Genomic DNA, 17,843 nt, shown 5'->3' with positions numbered 1-17,843 from the left:
GGCATTACTCTAGGCGACTGGTACCTGGTTATCTCTCTCCTGTCCTAGGAAGAGACATAGAGGAAATTGCATCCACGAGAGAGACGTAGGGCGACTGTGGAAGGCAGCCTTGATGGTGGATGTATGGTGAATGTGCCTCGGAACCACCTGGTTTGGTACTCATCTTGGACACACAGATGGTGGGTTTTTCCATAGCCATTCACTTGGGTGGGCAAGTGAAGGAATGGGTGAGGGAAGTATTCACGAGAAACCTGTCTTTTTTTTTTTTTTTTGGTATTTACGAGACAGGGTTACAGGGTTTCTCTGTATTGTTTTGGAGGCTGTCGGTCCAGCCTGGCCTCGAACTCACAGAGCTCCGCCTGCCTCTGCCTTCTGAATGCTGGGATTAAAGGCATGCGCCACAACCGCCCGAGAAACCTGTCTTGAAGGCACCAGAGAGGAGGGAGTAGGTAACTTGAGCTGGGCAGAGCTAGGACCCCAAGGGGTCACTGAGTGTGGGAATGCCTGCTGAGGGCTCATCTGTTTTAACTGCCTTCACATTTAAGCTTTTTATATTTATTTTAGTGTGCATATATGTGTGCATGTATATCTGTGCACATGCATGTGTGTGTGCATGTGTGTATTGGATATATGTATGTATGTGTGGATATGTGTGTATAGGAGTGTGTGTGTGCTCGTATGTGAACGTCCATGCCATGGTGCATGTGTGGAGACCAGAACTGTGGGTTCTAAGGGTTGACTCCGGCAGTCAGGCTTGCATGGCATGTTCTTTTTACTGGCTAGGCCATCTCGCCAGTCCCATACATCAGGTTCACTTGTCCTAAATATCGGCTCTTCAGCCAACCATTCTGACTATTGTAACAAAATTCTATAGGCTGTGTAGTTTGTAAATGGCATGTACAGATCTTTCATATTCTGAAGGCTGGAAGCTCAAGGTCCAGGCATTAGAAAACTCACTTCCTGGTTCAGAGGACCCCGTTGGTGTGTCCTCACATATGGGAAATTTGAGGGTCTCTCCGAGGCTCCTTTTGTAAAAAGAGGGCTCTGCCCTCATGACCTCATCGCTCAGTATCATTGTGCTAGGGCGCGGTCTCAATGTGCAAAGACTGGGGCACACATCAGATTCTCCACGTTAGAGTTTGCTAGTGCTTTAATCTGTCATCTCTGACCAGAGGCTGAGAGCTTGGGAAGGAAAAGAGAAAGGCAGGGTTAAGGGCCAGCCTTTGCAGAGTCCCAGGAGCCAGACATCAGGTCAGGTCGGAAATCTGCCGAGTGCTGGAGGGTGGCTGTCTGGGGTGAACTTGGTCTTAAGCACTGCAGCTCAGGAGAGGTCTTTGCTTTACTCCTAGATGAGGGGTCCTCCACCTAAGCATGTGTGACTCTTGAGTTGCCTGACTTTGCCATTTTCTCCCCTCCCTCCACCTTTTCTTTGTAAATTTTTGTTGTTGTTTTTGCTTTTCTGTTTTGTCTTGATTTTCTAAGACAGGGATTCTCTGTGTGTAGCTCTGGCTGTCCTGGATCTTGCTCTGTAGACCAGGCTGGCCTCAAACTCACAATATATAATATACTCTGGCCAAGTCCTCCCACACATTCCTTTTCTTCCCCTTCCTGTTGCTTCTCCCAAACAGTGTTGCTCCCATTTCCATGTCACATATGTGTACATGAACCCACAGATCTATACACAGACTTAGACCCACAAGTGTGATATTGGCCTTTTTTAAGTCCGGTTTGATTTGCTTAATGGGACAATCTCTAATCGCATCCATTTTTCTGAAAAATGATACAATTAGTGATTTAGGGCTGAATAAAATTCCATTGTGAATATAAACCACCTTTTTTCTTGTTTTTAATGATTTACTTATTTTTATTTCATGTTCATTGGCATTTTGTCTGCATGAGGGCATCAAGTCTCCTGGAAGAGGAATTACAGATGGTGGTGAGTGCCGTGTGGGTGCTGGGAATTGAACCTGGGTCCTCTGGAAGAGCAGCCAGTGCTCCTAACCACTGAGCCATCTCTCCAACCCCTTCCCCCCACACCTTTTTCTAACCATTCCTCTGTCGAGGGACCCCTGGATGGGTTCCACGACTTAGCTGCTGAGAGTAATGCTACCGTAAACACTGCTGTGCAGCATCTCTGGTGTGTTGACTTGGGGTGGTCTAGCTGGATCACGTGGCCGTTTTGGTTGTTGCTGCTTTGTTTTGAGGAACAACAATACTGATTTCTGTTTTGATTGTTCCGATTTAATAGTCTCCCCGGCCATGTATAAGTGTTCCCTTTTCTCTGACTCCTCTCCAGCACGTGCTCTTATTTATTTTCATAATGAAAAGTTACAGCACTCCTGTCTACCCTCCACCCACTTTCCCTTAAAGTTCAAGCCTCATGCAACCATGGTGCCTTGTCAAAACCAGGCGACTAACATTGGCATATTACTATTAACTACACTGGAGCTTTCTTTGGAGTTCACCAGTTTTTCTTTCAATGCCCTAATCTCCTTCCAGGCACCCCCACTTTATTTGGCTTGTTTTACCTTCTAAATTCACAAATCCTCTTGAAAACTGGGTCCTGAACCAGTGAGATAGCTCAGTGGGTTGTTGTGGGATATTTGTTTCTACTGTGTGAAGATGTGTTGCCGTGGCTGGTGTGATATAGAGCTGAACAGTCAGTAGCTAGGCAGGAGAGAATAGGCGGGACTTCCGGTCAGAGAGGATTCTGGGAAGAAGAAAGTCGGAGTTGCCTGGGAGGAAGCAGGGTGGGCAGTATGGAGATGAGGTAACAAGTCTCATGAAAGAATGTAGATTTAAAGAATATGGGCTAATTTAACTTATAAGAACTAGTTAGGAACAAGCTTAAGCTAAGGTCAAGCCTTTATAATTAATAATAAGTTTCTCTTATTTGTGAGCTGGAAACCCAAAGAAAAATTCAACTAAAACGGGTAAAGGCACTTGTCACCAATTTGAATTGGATTCCCAGAATTCACATAGTGGAAGGAAAGAACAGACTCCTGCGAGCTGTCATCTGACCTCCACAAGCACAGCATGATGCATATGTACCCACATGCAAAATTTAATTTTAATTGCAAAAATAAAGTAAAACGGAGCCTGCCCCACCATGCTTCAGGGTAAAGACAGAAAACATTTGTTTTATTTTTCCACTCTAGGTTTGGAACTGACGGCAGGAAGAAGCAGAACGTACGTCTCAGAGGTGAGGCCTGCAAGGAGAATCACTGGCTGTCTCCACGTGGAGACTGTCTCTGTGGAAACCTTCCTCTGGCCCAGCCTGGGTGCCTGTCTGTTCAGGGGTCATTCCAAGTGCAAAGGCTTTGAGCCCTAATGAATGACAGGAGCACAGGAGAGCCACTGCTCAGGACCCTTCCCCTAAGGGCAGGAGCACAGGAGAGCCACTGCTCAGGACCCTTCCCCTAAGGGCAGGAGCACAGGAGAGCCACTGCTCAGGACCCTTCCCCTAAGGGCAGGAGCACAGGAGAGCCACTGCTCAGGACCCTTCCCCTAAGGGCAGGAGCACAGGAGAGCCGCTGCTCAGGACCCTTCCCCTAAGGGCAGGAGCACAGGAGAGCCACTGCTCAGGACCCTTCCCCTAAGGGCAGGAGCACAGGAGAGCCGCTGCTCAGGACCCTTCCCCTAAGGGCAGGAGCACAGGAGAGCCGCTGCTCAGGACCCTTCCCCTAAGGGCAGATCATCCAGCCCGAGCTGCTCCTTTGCATCCAAGCCCAGAACTTGGCCTGTAACTTTAAAACTCGCTCCCTATTTTGAGCACACAGCAAGCACCTCATAACACACAGCTGGAAGGAGAAGTTGAGACACTGCATCTCAGCAGAATTGTTTCCAAATAAAGTGCTGTTTCTTCCCTCCTTAGACTATCCCTAATGATGCTCCCAGTGCTTAGCCACTGAGTATCTTTCCTTGCTTATGACACACTCTCCCTCCCCCCCCACCTCCACCCCCACCCCCAGTGTGGCCTCTTTTATAGCAAGGATGAGGACGGTGCTAACAGGAGTCTGAGTGTGCTCAAGAAGCCTGCCCGCAGCTCCCTTCATAAAAAAGGCGGACTCCTGGCAAAGGCTTATCTTTCCAGAGAGGTGAGATTCAAGGAAGGAAGCTTCTAGGACACCAGCATGGGTGGGTGTGGGGTGAGGGAGTCCCGTGTCTGAGAGCCGGCTGTCAGCCTCCATGGCACAGGGGCTTCGCAAAGCTCCACGCCCATGTACTGGGGGTCAGGACCTCATGAAACTCTTAACGCATTAGTTTTGTGCTCTGTAGTTTATGAGGGTCACAGAGAACGGAATGGTACCCGGAGGAGGGGGATGGTGGGAGGGCTGGCCGGTGAGAGGTTAATGGACTGGGGGGCGTACCCCAGACTGAGAATCAAGGGGAAGCTGGCTAATGGGCTCTGCAGATATAAAACCTTTGTTTTCCATCTTCGCTAAGTTAGGGTCCTGAAGTCCCCTTCCAACCATAAAGATTGGGACTAGACAAGGGAATGACAAGGGCAGGAGCTGGGAAACCTGAATCACATGACCTATCTTCCCAGGGAGCCCTGTGATATGATTTCTGTTTCCTGACCAGCTGAGCCTAGGAGACTGGGAAAGTCAGTGGCACCCATCACAGAGATATTTAGCCTCCTCCTTATGTGTTAAGTGAGACCAATCCAATTCCTGGCGCCAGGAAAATCCCCAGGAATGTTTCTGTTGTCTTCTGTTTCTTGAAACAAGCTCCCAATATATAGTCCAGTCTGGCCTTTAACTTGGGATCCCCTGGGGTTACAGGCATGAACCACCAAACAGGGCTGGAAATGGTTTCTGAGTGGAGGGCAAATCCCTCCTAATTCTAATACCTCCCCAATGATAGCCACCCATCCAAGGCAGGGGAAAGGATGCCATGACATTGGTAGGACTCATCCAACTCCAGGACTAGCCACAGAGCAGCCTCCTCTCCCCATCCCCATCCCTGAACTGAAGACTTTTGACTGCTGGCAGCTAGGATCCTACCAGGCTGCTGAGTTTTAGTCTTGCAGAACACACAGTGGCAGCCCAGTATCTGCCTTATTTCCCATGAGAAGGTATTTGATATCGATAAACTTGAAAACTAAAGAATATGAGAGATGGTCCAAGGTCACAGGGCTGCCTGGAACTCAGTTTCTGGATTCTAAACCACATATCTACAGGCAATCTTGAGGTCTTGGCAGGTTTTCTCAATTCTTTCTTTTTGGTTTCGTTACCTCCACTCAAGCCTGTCTTGCTGCACCCCCCCCCACTAGCTGATCCACTCATGATTTCTGCACTGAGTCCAGATTATCAAATGAGATCATGACTCGCCAGTATAATCAAGCTTCTTGGGGCCCCTTAGATCCCACACCCTTACTTTTCCCTATCTTCAAGCTTTACCGACTCTTATCACTTGCCCACACAAGACAATGTTTCCGGACTGTCTTTAGCTAGCTTTTTTGTGTTTGTTTGCTTGTTTGTTGTTTTGTTTATCGGAGACAGGGTTTCTCTGTGTAACTGTGAAGCCCATCCTGGGACTCGCTCTGTAGACCAGGCTGGCCTCCAAACTCACAGAGATCCTCCTGCCTCAGCCTCCCGAGGGCTGGGAATCAAGGCGTGTGCCACCACCCGGCCTTTGGCTAGTTTTACCCTCCAGGTTCCACGAGGGTGTCCTGTCTGGGAAGGCCTCCCTGACATTCTGTGAGGAGCTGAAAGGCCCTGAGCTCTCCATGCCATGCACACAGCAATGTTTCTCACTCCAGATAGGTCCTGGCCTACTCTCCAATACTGCCTATTTTCTTAAGGAACAGTTAGTCTGCTGCCTGGTCCTGCGCCTGGCTCACACTGGACAGTCAGTATGTGTTGGATAGCTTCTCGATGCTAGGTCCCTGCAGCTGGGCTTTCCTCCTCTGTCCCTTGCAGAGGCAGGAGGGTTGATCTCCCCTAACTTGTTCTCTGGAGGCCCCAGAATGAAGGTAGGCAGGAGATGGCTCAGCTTAGAGGAGGGTTGGGCTCATGTCATCTCACTGAGCTACATGTCACCAGTCTGAATGAAGAACGTGAGGAACAGATGTTTAGGAAGTTGACCTGGACATCGTCCCTGCTAAACAGGAAGTAGGGTGGAGTGCAAAAGCGGGGCTTCCTGAGGAGTAGGAGGGAGGAAATCTGGCCCATTATATGCTTGTAGTGTTTTCAGGTTATCCTGGCTTGGCACTCAGCCCAGCAGGTCAGGGGCTGCAGCCTGCAAGGAGGTGTCTGTAGATCCCGTCTTCAGGCACTAGACAGAATCCTCTGGGGTACGTTAAGAGGTTATACGATCACTTGTGGTTTGCAGTGAGCCCTGCTCAGAAAGCCTCAATGCCAGTCAGCACAGAGCCCCCAGAAAGATGGTAAGGTTGGAAGTGGGAGATGTGTGGAAGATGGAGGTGTGTGTGTGTGTGTGTGTGTGTGTGTGTGTGTGTGTGTGTGTGTGTGTGAATCCCAAGATCCTTTTGAGAGTGTAGGGTTTAGGAAGCAAGGTGAGGCTGCAGAAAACCCAGAACACTTCTAACCTGCCCATGCTGGCTCCCCTCCTAGTTCCTGGCCTCTGATTACAGGGTCACTTCCCTAAGCCCTGAGGTTAAACCAGGGTCCCTACTATGCGTCCCTTGTTAAAGCCCTTCCTATCTGTTCCATCTCCTCTCACTAGACTGGAAGTACAGTGGGGACATTCTGTCCACCATTACCTTCCACAGTCCTGAGGTCTGGTAGATGGTCAGCCAGCATGGTGAACAGATGTAACTACATGAAGTAATTTGAGAATGACAAGAAAAGGGAAACCTGCCAGAGAATGACAGTGTCAGTCCTTGACAGTCTAACTCATGAATGGCCTCTGTCTCTTCCACACGGCTTTGGGCAGTAAAAGAATGTGGTTGTTCATGCTCCCTCAGTGTGTCCAAACCCTGGCTAACATGGGCTGACTTCAGTACCAGAGTTGGATTACTCCAGAGCAGGAAATAATACCAGCCATCAGGAAACTTTGAGGTTGATAGAAATGCATACATGAAGGTGCTCTGAGGCCGTCCATTCCCGCTGAGAGATGAGACCCACAAGAAAAATGAAGCGCCAAGAGCTACATGGATGGGATATTCACCAAGTGCCAGCCGCTGCTCCTAGCCTTCCATATGTGTCAGCTGACTTCATCTTCAGAAAACACCATGATGTAGTAAATGTTAATGTTTCCATTCGACAGGTAAGAAAGAGGATGCCAAATCCGGTCAAGGCACTTGTCTTAATCATCATAAACAAAAACAGATTTGATTGGCCAATACTTAAGCCCAAGCAGTAGGCAGCAGAGACTTCCTAGCTTCCCATGGCATCTCTAGCACAAGTGTTTAGCACAGCTTCTGGGGAGCGAGTCATGAAGTGAGGTAACCACAGTTAGTTGATTAGCATACTGGAAGAGGGGCATGCTGGGAAGGAGTGAAGCAGGAGGCAAAGGATCTCCTGGTTGTAGGAGATGCACAGGCGATAGCAGAAACAGCACAAGAACACAGCTTTCAGACCACCCCAAAGCCGTGGGATGGGATTTCCTCTTCCTTCTCCAGGTTTCATACAGTGGGATGATGGAGGGCCAGCCTCTGCTCCTGACCATAACCCCCAACTCCAGCGTTTCACTGTGCACAGCTGCTCTGGCCTGTCCCTCCCAAGTTCCTAGATTAATCAAAGAAGGAATCTGTGGGTAGAGGTGATGTCTTCGAATCTGTGGTAGTTTGAATATGATTGACCCCCATAATCCCATAGGGAATGGCACTATTCAGAGGTGTGGCTTTGTTGGAGTGGGTGAGTGTGTCACTGGGGGGGTGCGGGATTTGGGGTTTCCTGTGTTCAGGATGCTGCGCAGTACCTCAGTTTACTTCCTGTTGTGTACAAGACATAAGAACTCTCAGCTCAGGCACCATGTCAGCCTGCATGTCGCCATGCTCCCCACCGTGATGATAATGACTGAACCTCTGAACTGTGAGCAATTCACCCCAATTAAATGTTTTCCTTATAAGAGTTGCTGTAGTCATGGTGTCTCTCCCCAGCAATAAAAACCCTAAGACAGCATCGGAGGCAGCAAGGGGGCTTCAGGGAAAAAGTGGCAGTTGAACCAGAGAAGGGAAGGTCACTGAGGACAGCATTTTTGAGAATGATTCTGCCAAATGGGAAAGGCTCACTGACTTGGGGGAGGGAAGTGAAACTGTTTGGTTCTACCTGCTATGTGGACATTTAGATAAAGTGTCTTCCTGACTCTCATGTGTCCTTGTGCCTAGCGCAGCACGAGAGCTCACATCAACACCTGATAGAAAGGAGCTTAAATGAGCAAGTTCTGAGGCAGAGGCAGACACCCAAGCTGGGCCCGAGACTGTTTTGGTTGTCACTGCTGAGACTAGGGCCTCTCCTCATGTGAGTACCGGAGGGCCAGATCACACCGGCAGGCGTGCTTGGACACACCAGTACTCGTAGACACACCGAGAGTCCAATAGCACCCCGGTGGCCACTCACCTGCTGTTTTATCCCATTAGCATTAGAGGCACAAACAGTCCTGCCCTGCCTTGGGAATGTGCTAGCTCTGCTTGGTGCAAGTGCAATGTACCTTGTCTTTGGCTAGGGCTGTTTTGAGCACTTAACTTTTCCTCCCCTTCTCCATGGAGAAGACTCGGGTATTCTCTACAAGTGTTTCCTTTTCCAGAACCGACGATCTGGGCTGGTCCTCAAACACACCTTCCTGAAACACAGAGGAGGCAGCAGGCTGGGAACACAACCAGGAGAGACAAGGCTCTTGTAAGCACTTCAGGCCACGGGTCCTTCCTCGTTTCAGCAGGTTCCTAAGCTGGACAGCTCCCACTCCTCCCGTCCCTGGTGGAGGCCGGTGCTGCCTTCTAATCTCCTCCCTTGTTACCCTGTCTTGCTGTGCTGTTCTGCCCCTTCCTTCACAAGATTAGCCTGGGAGGGTGGGGGGGGGGAGGGGAGTGGTGGTGGTGGTGGGGGCGGTGGCTGCCCTCCCTACCGACCTTCACTTCCGTGTTTCCCCACTGCTTTCTTGTCAGAAGATCTACTTTTGATGTGCACTCAGGAGATAACGCCCCCTCCCCTGTCTCCTGATCTGCTCCCCCCCCCCCCACTTCCTTTCTATTAGAGTCATGCATCCTAGTTAGGCAGCTTTGTGCCTTACTGGTCTCAGGGTGCCCTAAAATTTCCCCTCAGCAGGGCCCTCCTTATGGGTGGCTCGGAGGTACCCTTCCTGCAGCTTCCTGCAGACCCCAAGCAGAGAGGGAGCTTTCTCAGGCATTTCACTCCAACAGCCACCTCCTCCTCTCCTCTACCCCCAGCCTGCCATGGACGGAAACCTTTGATGTGGACAAGGTCAGCAGAAGCTAGCATGAGGCACGCTGTGGTGTGGGGCTGAGCACAGCCAGGACCCGACATGGCCCTTTGAGCCACACCTGTGGTGGGGAAACAGCAGTTCCTCGTCACCATCCGACTGCTTGACTCTCAGCTGGTCAGCTGTTGTTCTCAGTAAGTAGCGCCCAAAAGGCCTCTCTCCTCCTCCCACCTAAACTGGTGGGGTCCCTGCACTGGTGGGGTCCCACTACCCTGGCCCCCCAGGACCTGAAATCAGGCTCTCAACAGCTGCTCTTAATTCATCACCATCCTGCTGGGCCTCCGTGGCCCCCAGTCTATCATCTCTGCAGCTGCAGCTGGAGCAGAGGCAACAGGGACAGCTTCCGGAAGGGGGTGTAGCTCGGGGTTGAGAGGGGGCCTGCCTTAAGACTCTGGGGAAGCCTCAATCTTGGCTGGGGTGGGGACAAAATTTGTCCTCAAACACATGCTCAACAGCTCCCTCCCTGTCGTATCAGTAGAGTTACTGACCTTGAATTTGGTACAGGTCCAGGATGCAGGAGACCAGAGAATTGTGGCAGGGAAGAGTGGAACCAGCAGGGAAAGGCTGCCGACATTTGGATAAACTCTGGGTTCTGGATTTGGTGCCTCTGACTCATCTGCCGGCTCGCTGCTGCCCCAGGGCCTAACTAATTGGAAGAAAGTTAAATAGGGCCAAAGAAAACAAGGGAGATATTACAGAGCCCCAGGTTCCTGGGACTTAGAGAGCAGATGTCTTAATTTATGGCCCTGCATTAGTCTCCCCCAGGGGAGAGGAAGTCTCAGGCCGGAGTGGATTGAAGTCTGAGGACTAGAGTGTCCCTTTCTCACTGAGGGGCTGTGAAACTGATGGATGCATGGGTCTACGCCTGGAGTCAGGCTGGGGAAGGCATTTATCATGACAGGCTTCATAAAGTCAAAGGACAGGAAGCTGTGACCATATACTGCTTCTCCCTTCGCCCTGTCCTGGTTACAGCCCCCATTCAGACCCTGATGCAAATTTGCAAGGTCTGGGGACATTTATGGCCAGGCTTGAGACATCTTTGATGATAAGGACAACACCCCCAGAGGTTCCTAGGAATCAGAAAGAGGGAATGAGAAGATGTAGCTAGGAATGTAAACTAAGAATGGCAGCTTCTAAGTGACAGAAGATGGTCACTAAATGTATTCCAATCGTCCCTGGGTGGCTCCTGGTCTGACGGTGGAGTCTGAACTGGGGAGACAAGGTCTGGATCCTCGTCCAGTTGTCCCTTCCTATCTTCCCCCCTTGTTACCCTGTCTTGCTGCTCTGTCCCTTCCTTCACAAGATACCTTCACTTTAGGATCTGCCTTTGAGCACAAGCCCAACTGCAGCCTCCTAGGTTCTTCATTCACTTATGTACTAACCGCTCCCCTCCCGTCTCATAGGAGAAGCAGGTGACATGCTGGTGTTGGCTGTGGGACCCCAGGGAAGTTACTCACACACTCTGGGTCTGTTTCTCTACCAGGAGGCACAATAAAGCCAAGAGCTATCCAGACAGTAGTTCAGGTCTCTTTCACCCCACCCCTTGCCAGTGGGTCCACCGACTTTTCCCTCAAACTAAGTTGAGGCTCACATCTGCTGTGTGCCGATAAACAAGAGAATGTGTCTTCTAGAAAAGGTCGTGAGAAGGGGAATAAGAAGTTCATTAGAGCATGAGGGCCCATGCCACAGGAGATCTAGTGCCGCCTGCTTTGTGACAGGACAACAGGAGCAGAGATGAGAGGTAGGGGGGGGCCCTTCACAACCCTCTTCCCACGGCTTGGCTCGCCCGAGACCCCACGAAGCCCTGCTGTGGATTGTTCTGGATGCTGAGCAGTCAAGCCCATCTGAGAGGTGCTGATTTTGACATCTGGGGCTAAATAGAGACTTGCAACCAGGAAGTGAGGTAGCTCTCCCGCCACTTTCCCAAGTTGTCATTCTCAGCTTGAAACTAAGTCTCTCCCCTTCCCTTCCCAGCCTGGTGACTCAGCGTCCTTATCTTCCCAGACCCCTTGTGGGGTCCAGGGAAGATGCCACTGTGAAGAGGCAGCTGCTCCAGGGAGGGAGAAGCAGGAAGAAGGGATTAATGGGCCAAAAAGAGATGTTGAACTTAGGGTGGGGCCAAGGCTCCTACCCAGAGAGCCCCTAGGCTGACTGCAAAGCTGCAGAGATTTGCATATATCTGCATACATTTGTATATGCTTATTTTCTCTCCAAGCCAGCCTAGCTCCCTATAGCTTCCTAGTCCCTCTTCCTTTACACCAGGTCTCCAGGAACCCCCAGGAGGCCAATTCACTGCAAATGAGCTCAGGTGGTCCTGATACAGGTACTTTGTGCTTATAGCCCATTTCCTTCTGAATCCTGGATTAAGAGGCTCTTAGTGGATCACCCTTCTCTTAAGGCTAAGGTATGACAGCCACTACAACCTTCCTCCTCTGTCTTTCTATTCCAGGTGCCCACATTGTCTAGGAAGAAGAAACAAATCAGAATGAAGAGCTGGAGAGAAACCTTAGAGGTTTTTGACTCTTACACACTCGTAAACAGGAAAAGGACAGTTGGACCAGTTATTCATCCAGTCAGGATTGGTGTCAGGGCCAGGAATTCTTCGAGGAAAAAGGTGGTCATGAAACTGATGGCAGATGGAAGGCAGAGAGGCTTCAGGGGAAAAGACAGGTAGCTGGTGAGATGGTTCCACAGAGCCAGGAAAATAAAGTCAAAGAAGGACAGAGGGAGAACTAGGGAGGAGGGGATATGAGGAAGTCAAGCCCTGTGGTCACTGGTGATCCAGACATTGACTCAAAGCTACGTCAGGCCCTCCTAGTTCTGCACTACCCAACCCAACTCCACCTTACTCTGCTGGTGCTGGGAAAGGGGGACCCAGCTGGCTCAGCTGTAAGGGTGTGGCTGGTCCAGCTCAAGGACCTGTGACCAGATTTTCTGATCCTTAGTGTCGACTAGGCATAAGCTTCACCCAACTGAATAACACTCCCTCCTTCCTTCAGCCCTTCCTCAGCTGTGCAAAGGCTGAGCCTTTCACAGAGTCATTAACACCTGTGGGGAAAAACAAAGCAAACAAACAAAAAACAAGATGGCGGACCAGGGACCAGGAAGAGGGAGACTGGCTGGTTGGAACCTTCTGGAAGATGGAAATGTTCTATATCATGATTAAAATTAAACAACTGTATACTTTAGTTCAAAGGCACTTTGAATTTCATTATACCTCAAGAAAGCTGCCAAAATTTTAAAAAATAAAATAGAGAGGAAGTCAGGAGCTGCCTTGTAGGCGAGAGTGGGATGGAGAGAGGGGTGGATGCCAGCCATCCGGAGACCCTGGATACTTTTCCTGCCATACTGTCCCTGTGAGCAGCATGGTGCCTGGTGCTTCCTAACCACAGCTCCTCCACCTCACTTTCTGACCCCGTGAAGTGAAAGAACACTGTCTTCTCTTCAGTGTGCTTGGGAGATCAGGCCATAGGGCCTGCATTTGGGGTCCGCTCCTTAATCTTGCTCAGATAGCAGCAATAACCATTTTGAATCACCTGTTGCTAGGTAGGCGTTGTTTTCAGCACTATACTACAAAACCTGATTTAACACCACACCCTACAAAGTATAGGTACCGCTATCCTCAGTTTTTCAATGAGAAACTGAGGCACAGATGTCAAGTTTTCTTTTCCTTTCCCTTTGGATAAAATGGAAAATAAATGACCACTACTATCATTCCCTGAACTACAAAGATCCGCATTCAAACAAACTAAAGAAATGCTGGGATTAAATCTCTCTCTCTCTCTCTCTCTCTCTCTCTCTCTCTCTCTCTCTCTCTCTCTCTCTCTCTCTCTCTCTCTCTCTCTTCTCTTTAACTGAGATAAACCTGAATGTAATAAATACTCTTTATCCTCTTAAATACACAATTTGCTGGTTTCTAGTGGGTTCCCAAAATTGCGTAGTCAACACTGCTGCCTAATTCCAAAACATCCACACACCCCAAGAGAAGCCCATGCCTAGCAGGAGTCATTCTCTCTTTCCCCGGGGAAACACTCATTTATTTTCTGTCTCAATGGATCTGTCCGCTCTGAAAATAAGCAGACTCACATAGCACATAGCCTTTTGTGTCTGGTTTATGCCATGTGAATAATGTTTCCAAGGTTCACCCTTGTAGCGAGTGTTGGTGTTATGTTTATTTTTATGAATGAAGAGAGTGCCATTGTATTGTACACTCGTTCCCTTTATCGTCATTGTGGCCACAGTGTAGGGCAGAAGTGACCTAAGGGGAGAAAGGGTTTCTTTTGGTTCACAGTTTTGTAGATCTCACTCTATCATGCTGGGGAAGGCATGGCGGGGTGCATGGTGACAGGATGGGAGAGGGTCCTCTCATGGCATGGACAGGAAGCAGAGATAGGAAACTGCACCAGGGATGCTTAGAGCCCACCGTTAATAACCCACTTCACCTGCTAGCCCTTACTTTCTATATGGCCAACAGCCTTCAAAATAGCGCCCCACGGTAGGGGCAGACACCTAAAGCATGAGACTTTGGGGGGACATACCAGATTCGGGCCATAACATGTGGACATTACTATACTTTATCCATTTATCAGTCACTAGATAATTTCAACATTCTGAATTATTATGAAAATCGGTGCTATAAACGCCTGTGAAGTTTTTGTATAGATGTGGCCCTTCAATTTTCTTGGGTATGTAGCAGAAATAAAATGCTGAGTCGGAGGCTGGAGAGATGACTTAGCAGTTAAGAGTGCTTGCTGCTCTTACAAGGAAGCCAAGTCCAGTTCCCAGCACCCACATTAGGTAGCTCACAACCACCTATAACCCCAGCTTCGGTGGATCTTATGCTGTCCTTTTGTCTTCATGGATTGACACACACGGCATACATTCACATATGCAAATATACATACACGTAAATAAACAACATTTTAATGCCAAGTCAAGTCAAACAGTATTTTAGTTTTAAAATGGGACAAAATATTTCCCAAAACTACTTTGCTTTGTAGTCCTATCAGCAGTTAATTTTTCCCAACTGTTCTTTGAAAAAATATTTATTTTTAATTTTGTGTACTTATATGTGTGTCTGTGCATGTGAGTGTATGCCCTCAGAGGTCAAAGGCTTCAGATCTCCCCGGACTCCCTGGAGCTGGAGTCTCCCAACGTGGGTGCAAGGAACCGAACTCCCATCCCCTGTAAGAGCAAGACACACTTTTAGCCACTGAGCCATGTCTCCAGGTCCCTGCCAACAGTGCTTATTATCTACCTTTTTGATAATAGCCATCACCATGGGTGACAAGTGTTTCTGTCATGTTTTATTTACATTCCCTCAATGACTACTGCATTTAACATCTTCTCGAGGCTTCTCTGCCATCTGTGTGTCTTCTTTTGAGAAGTGCCTATTCAAATATTTTGCTCATCATATTTTTTCAATTCTTTTGGGGGTAGTAGAGATGTCCAGGCCCTCATGGACACCAAGTGAGTGCTTTAACAGCTAGCAACATCCCAAGCCCTCACTCGTTTTTAATGCAAGCCAGGAAGAAAGACCTCATCCTGGCATCTTGTTCTTGGACACCCAGACTCCAGAACCATGAGAAAATAAATTCCTAGGTTGTTTTTTTTTTTGGCACCTTGTTATGGCAGCTTAAGCAAACTAACATAAACAGCATCACATGCATTCATACTCTGTTCAGCCATTATTACCATCTGTCCTCAGAGCTCTTTCAACTTGCAAAACGAACTGCATACATTCAAAGACAACTCTTTGGGGCTGCAGAGTCTGGTCTTTCAGAGGACTGGGGTTATTCCCAGCACACACATGGCAGATCATAAACATTTGCAACTCTAGTCCCAGGGGAATCTGACAGCTTCTCCTGCCTTCCTGGGGACCAGGCACAGATACACATGCAGCCAAAATACTCATACACATAAAACAAACAAAAAACCCAGCTCTTCATTTCTCTTACCCCAAGCCCCTGGAAACTATCTTTTTTTTTCTTTTTGAGGCATGACAATTTAATTTATACACAAACGATTCTTCAAGCACACAAGGTATTAAACTGAAGCAGTAGTTTAACAAGAAAATAAATTTGCAGAAATAATTATTCAATGTGAACACACACAGTTCAATGGTAAAATTTAAGACCACCACTTCAATGATGTTTTATACACAAAGACTGAAAAAATATTGTTAAATTTACAACACGTTGTTGCAACAATTCTAATTCATTCCTGTAATACTTTCTTCCTCTGTGTGAGTATGACTACATTAACCCCGTCAATCAGTGATGTTGACTATGAGAATGCCAAAGGCAGGAAACTCCTGAGAATGCCAGCAAGCACGAAGGGCTAGCTTCAGGAGACACAAATTTTCAGCATTTATTTTATTCATCGTTTTTATAAGATTAATAAGGTTTTGTGGGTAGATACATGAACTGCAAAACAGTCAAGTGGTGAGAAGAAAGAAACAGACACCATTTTGAAATGGTTGAGTCTGGCGAACCCAGACCTCCCTGTTGATCCTGGGAGCTGCATCTTTGCCATGGACCATGCTGACGAGCAGCATCCTGCTGAAGCCCCTTATCTTTCAGAGGGCTACCACGCCTACATCAGAATGCTTGTTTTCGCTCTTTAGGGAAGACTCCCACCATCTCAGTCCTCTTGAGATTGATTCATTTGGCATGTTTATGTTTCTGTGTCAGACTTCGCTGTGTGTGTGTGTGTGTGTGTGTGTGTGTGTGTGTGTGTGTGTGTGTGTGTGTGTTTTGGCAGGGGTGGGGGTCAGGGAGCTGGAGACAGACTCTTACTCACTCTGTAGCTCAAGCATGCCTAACTTGAATTTCCATTAATCCTCCTACCTCTGCCTCCCAAGTGCTGGTATCTACAGCCATATGTCACTAGGTCTGGCAACCTGTGTGTGTGTGTGTGTGTGTGTGTGTGTGTGTGTGTGTGTGTGTCTTGGAAACACAAATTTTTAAATCTTGGCAAGCCTCAATTTGTTTACTATTTTCTTTGGAGTTTGAGAATGAGGAACTTCCCAGAGGGCTATGGATGGAGCATGGTGCCTACCATGCACGAAGTACTGGACCTGGCACCAAAACCAAAACAACAAAAACCTCTCAGAGCCGGGATTCTAGAAGACAGATGGACTGTGCTGCATTTCCAAAACTTAGCTGTCAATCACCTCTCTCCATCTCCCCTCACCAACTTATTCCTCCTCCTCACAGAATCCCTGGTGGGAAGCCACAGAACACTGTGAAACTGTCTGCTCTGAGGATTTCTCAGGACTCCATAAAAAGCCCTCCAGAGAAAATGAGACATCATAAATAGGGGACTCTAAGACCTGATGTCAGGGTCGAGGTATAAAGAGTCTACCCAAAGCTGGAGAGACAAGGGGGACATTCCCATGGGAGCCCTAGCCAGGAAGCCTTTACCTTACCAGTTGTGCTTGGGGTATAGAGCCAAAGCTGAGTAAGAATTTTAGCCCTTTGCTTGCTCTGGAAGCCTTGGTTGAAGAATGTAGGCCACTTCTCCTGTCTTGTAGATTGCCAAGGTCTGGGCTCCCTGCCAGCTTGTCAAGATTTCCCCTGACTCCCTCTACCCCTGTCTGCTTCAGACTCTCCTGACCCTTCGTCTGGATGACTCAGGAGCAGATTAGAGGACAAGGCTGCAGGTCCAGAACCTGGCCCTTGGAGAGGCATCTGGAATGTTCCTTCCTGTTAGCCCCACACACAGCAGCTACTGTGGACTCAGAGAAGATTCTAGAAAGAGGCTCAGGAGGGTTTGTGTCAAGTCATGTCTGCTGTATACAAGCCCATTCCAGGCTGAGCCAGCCGCTGAGTTAGTTCTGGATCCATCTCCAGGTCTGTTTACACCAATGGTGACAGGAGTTCAATGTCTAAAGGTTACACAAACTTCTTTAAGAGTCTGCATGCATATCTTAGGTAATCTTTCAGAGTTACACAGAGAGACCAAAGGAAATAAGATTATTTCTCATTCATTCTTTCCCAGTCACATTATTAAAACTCCAAAGAAATGAAAGGGTCAATATTTCAACATCATTTTTTTCCTAGGTGATTTTTGTCTCTCTATGCAGTTCTATTTGTAAGGAAACGTAATTCTCTTAAACCCAATGTCAAAAAGAGCAACAGTTTTACAGCCTCCCAGACGCGGATCTGAGTGAGTCCTCCAAGGGCTAACTGACCTTAGTCAACTTGGTTAACCTCTCTGAAACATACTTTTTCCTCTCTTAAATGAAGGCAACGGTACCTACGAAGGAGCTGAAAAGAGGTTTTGTAAATGCTGTTCTCCTTCTCACATTGTAACATGAAATTTCTCAGCTGGAAAAAATTTGGGGAATATCAAGTTGGTCTCACTAGTGGTTTGGATGAGGAATCTAGAGCACAGAGAGGCACAGCGCTAGCGAAAGGACACCCTGTGAAGTG

At 48.3% G+C, this 17,843-nt stretch overlaps 1 protein-coding gene and 1 long non-coding RNA gene across 13 annotated transcripts in view; one reads left to right on the top strand and one right to left on the bottom strand.

The window, feature by feature from the left end:
- Nav1 (neuron navigator 1) overlaps window positions 1–17,843 on the bottom strand; it is a 243,256-nt gene that overhangs the window by 188,319 nt on the left and 37,094 nt on the right. The window lies entirely within an intron of this gene.
- On the top strand, window positions 659–12,596 carry LOC110341498. Of its 3 annotated transcripts, XR_005874351.1 has the most exons (7): window positions 659–1,936; window positions 3,159–3,202; window positions 3,972–4,097; window positions 6,932–7,233; window positions 8,716–8,807; window positions 9,356–9,542; window positions 11,858–12,596. It is a non-coding gene; the product is annotated as an uncharacterized LOC110341498 (long non-coding RNA). The 3 variants fall into 3 exon arrangements; XR_005874352.1 differs by lacking the exon at window positions 6,932–7,233; XR_002383460.2 differs by having other exon boundaries at window positions 6,932–8,807.

This window comes from Mesocricetus auratus, unplaced genomic scaffold (assembly GCF_017639785.1).
Source record: "Mesocricetus auratus isolate SY011 unplaced genomic scaffold, BCM_Maur_2.0 Super-Scaffold_100676, whole genome shotgun sequence".
Classification (NCBI taxonomy): domain Eukaryota; kingdom Metazoa; phylum Chordata; class Mammalia; order Rodentia; family Cricetidae; genus Mesocricetus; species Mesocricetus auratus.
This window is presented reverse-complemented; position numbering and strand designations above follow the sequence as displayed.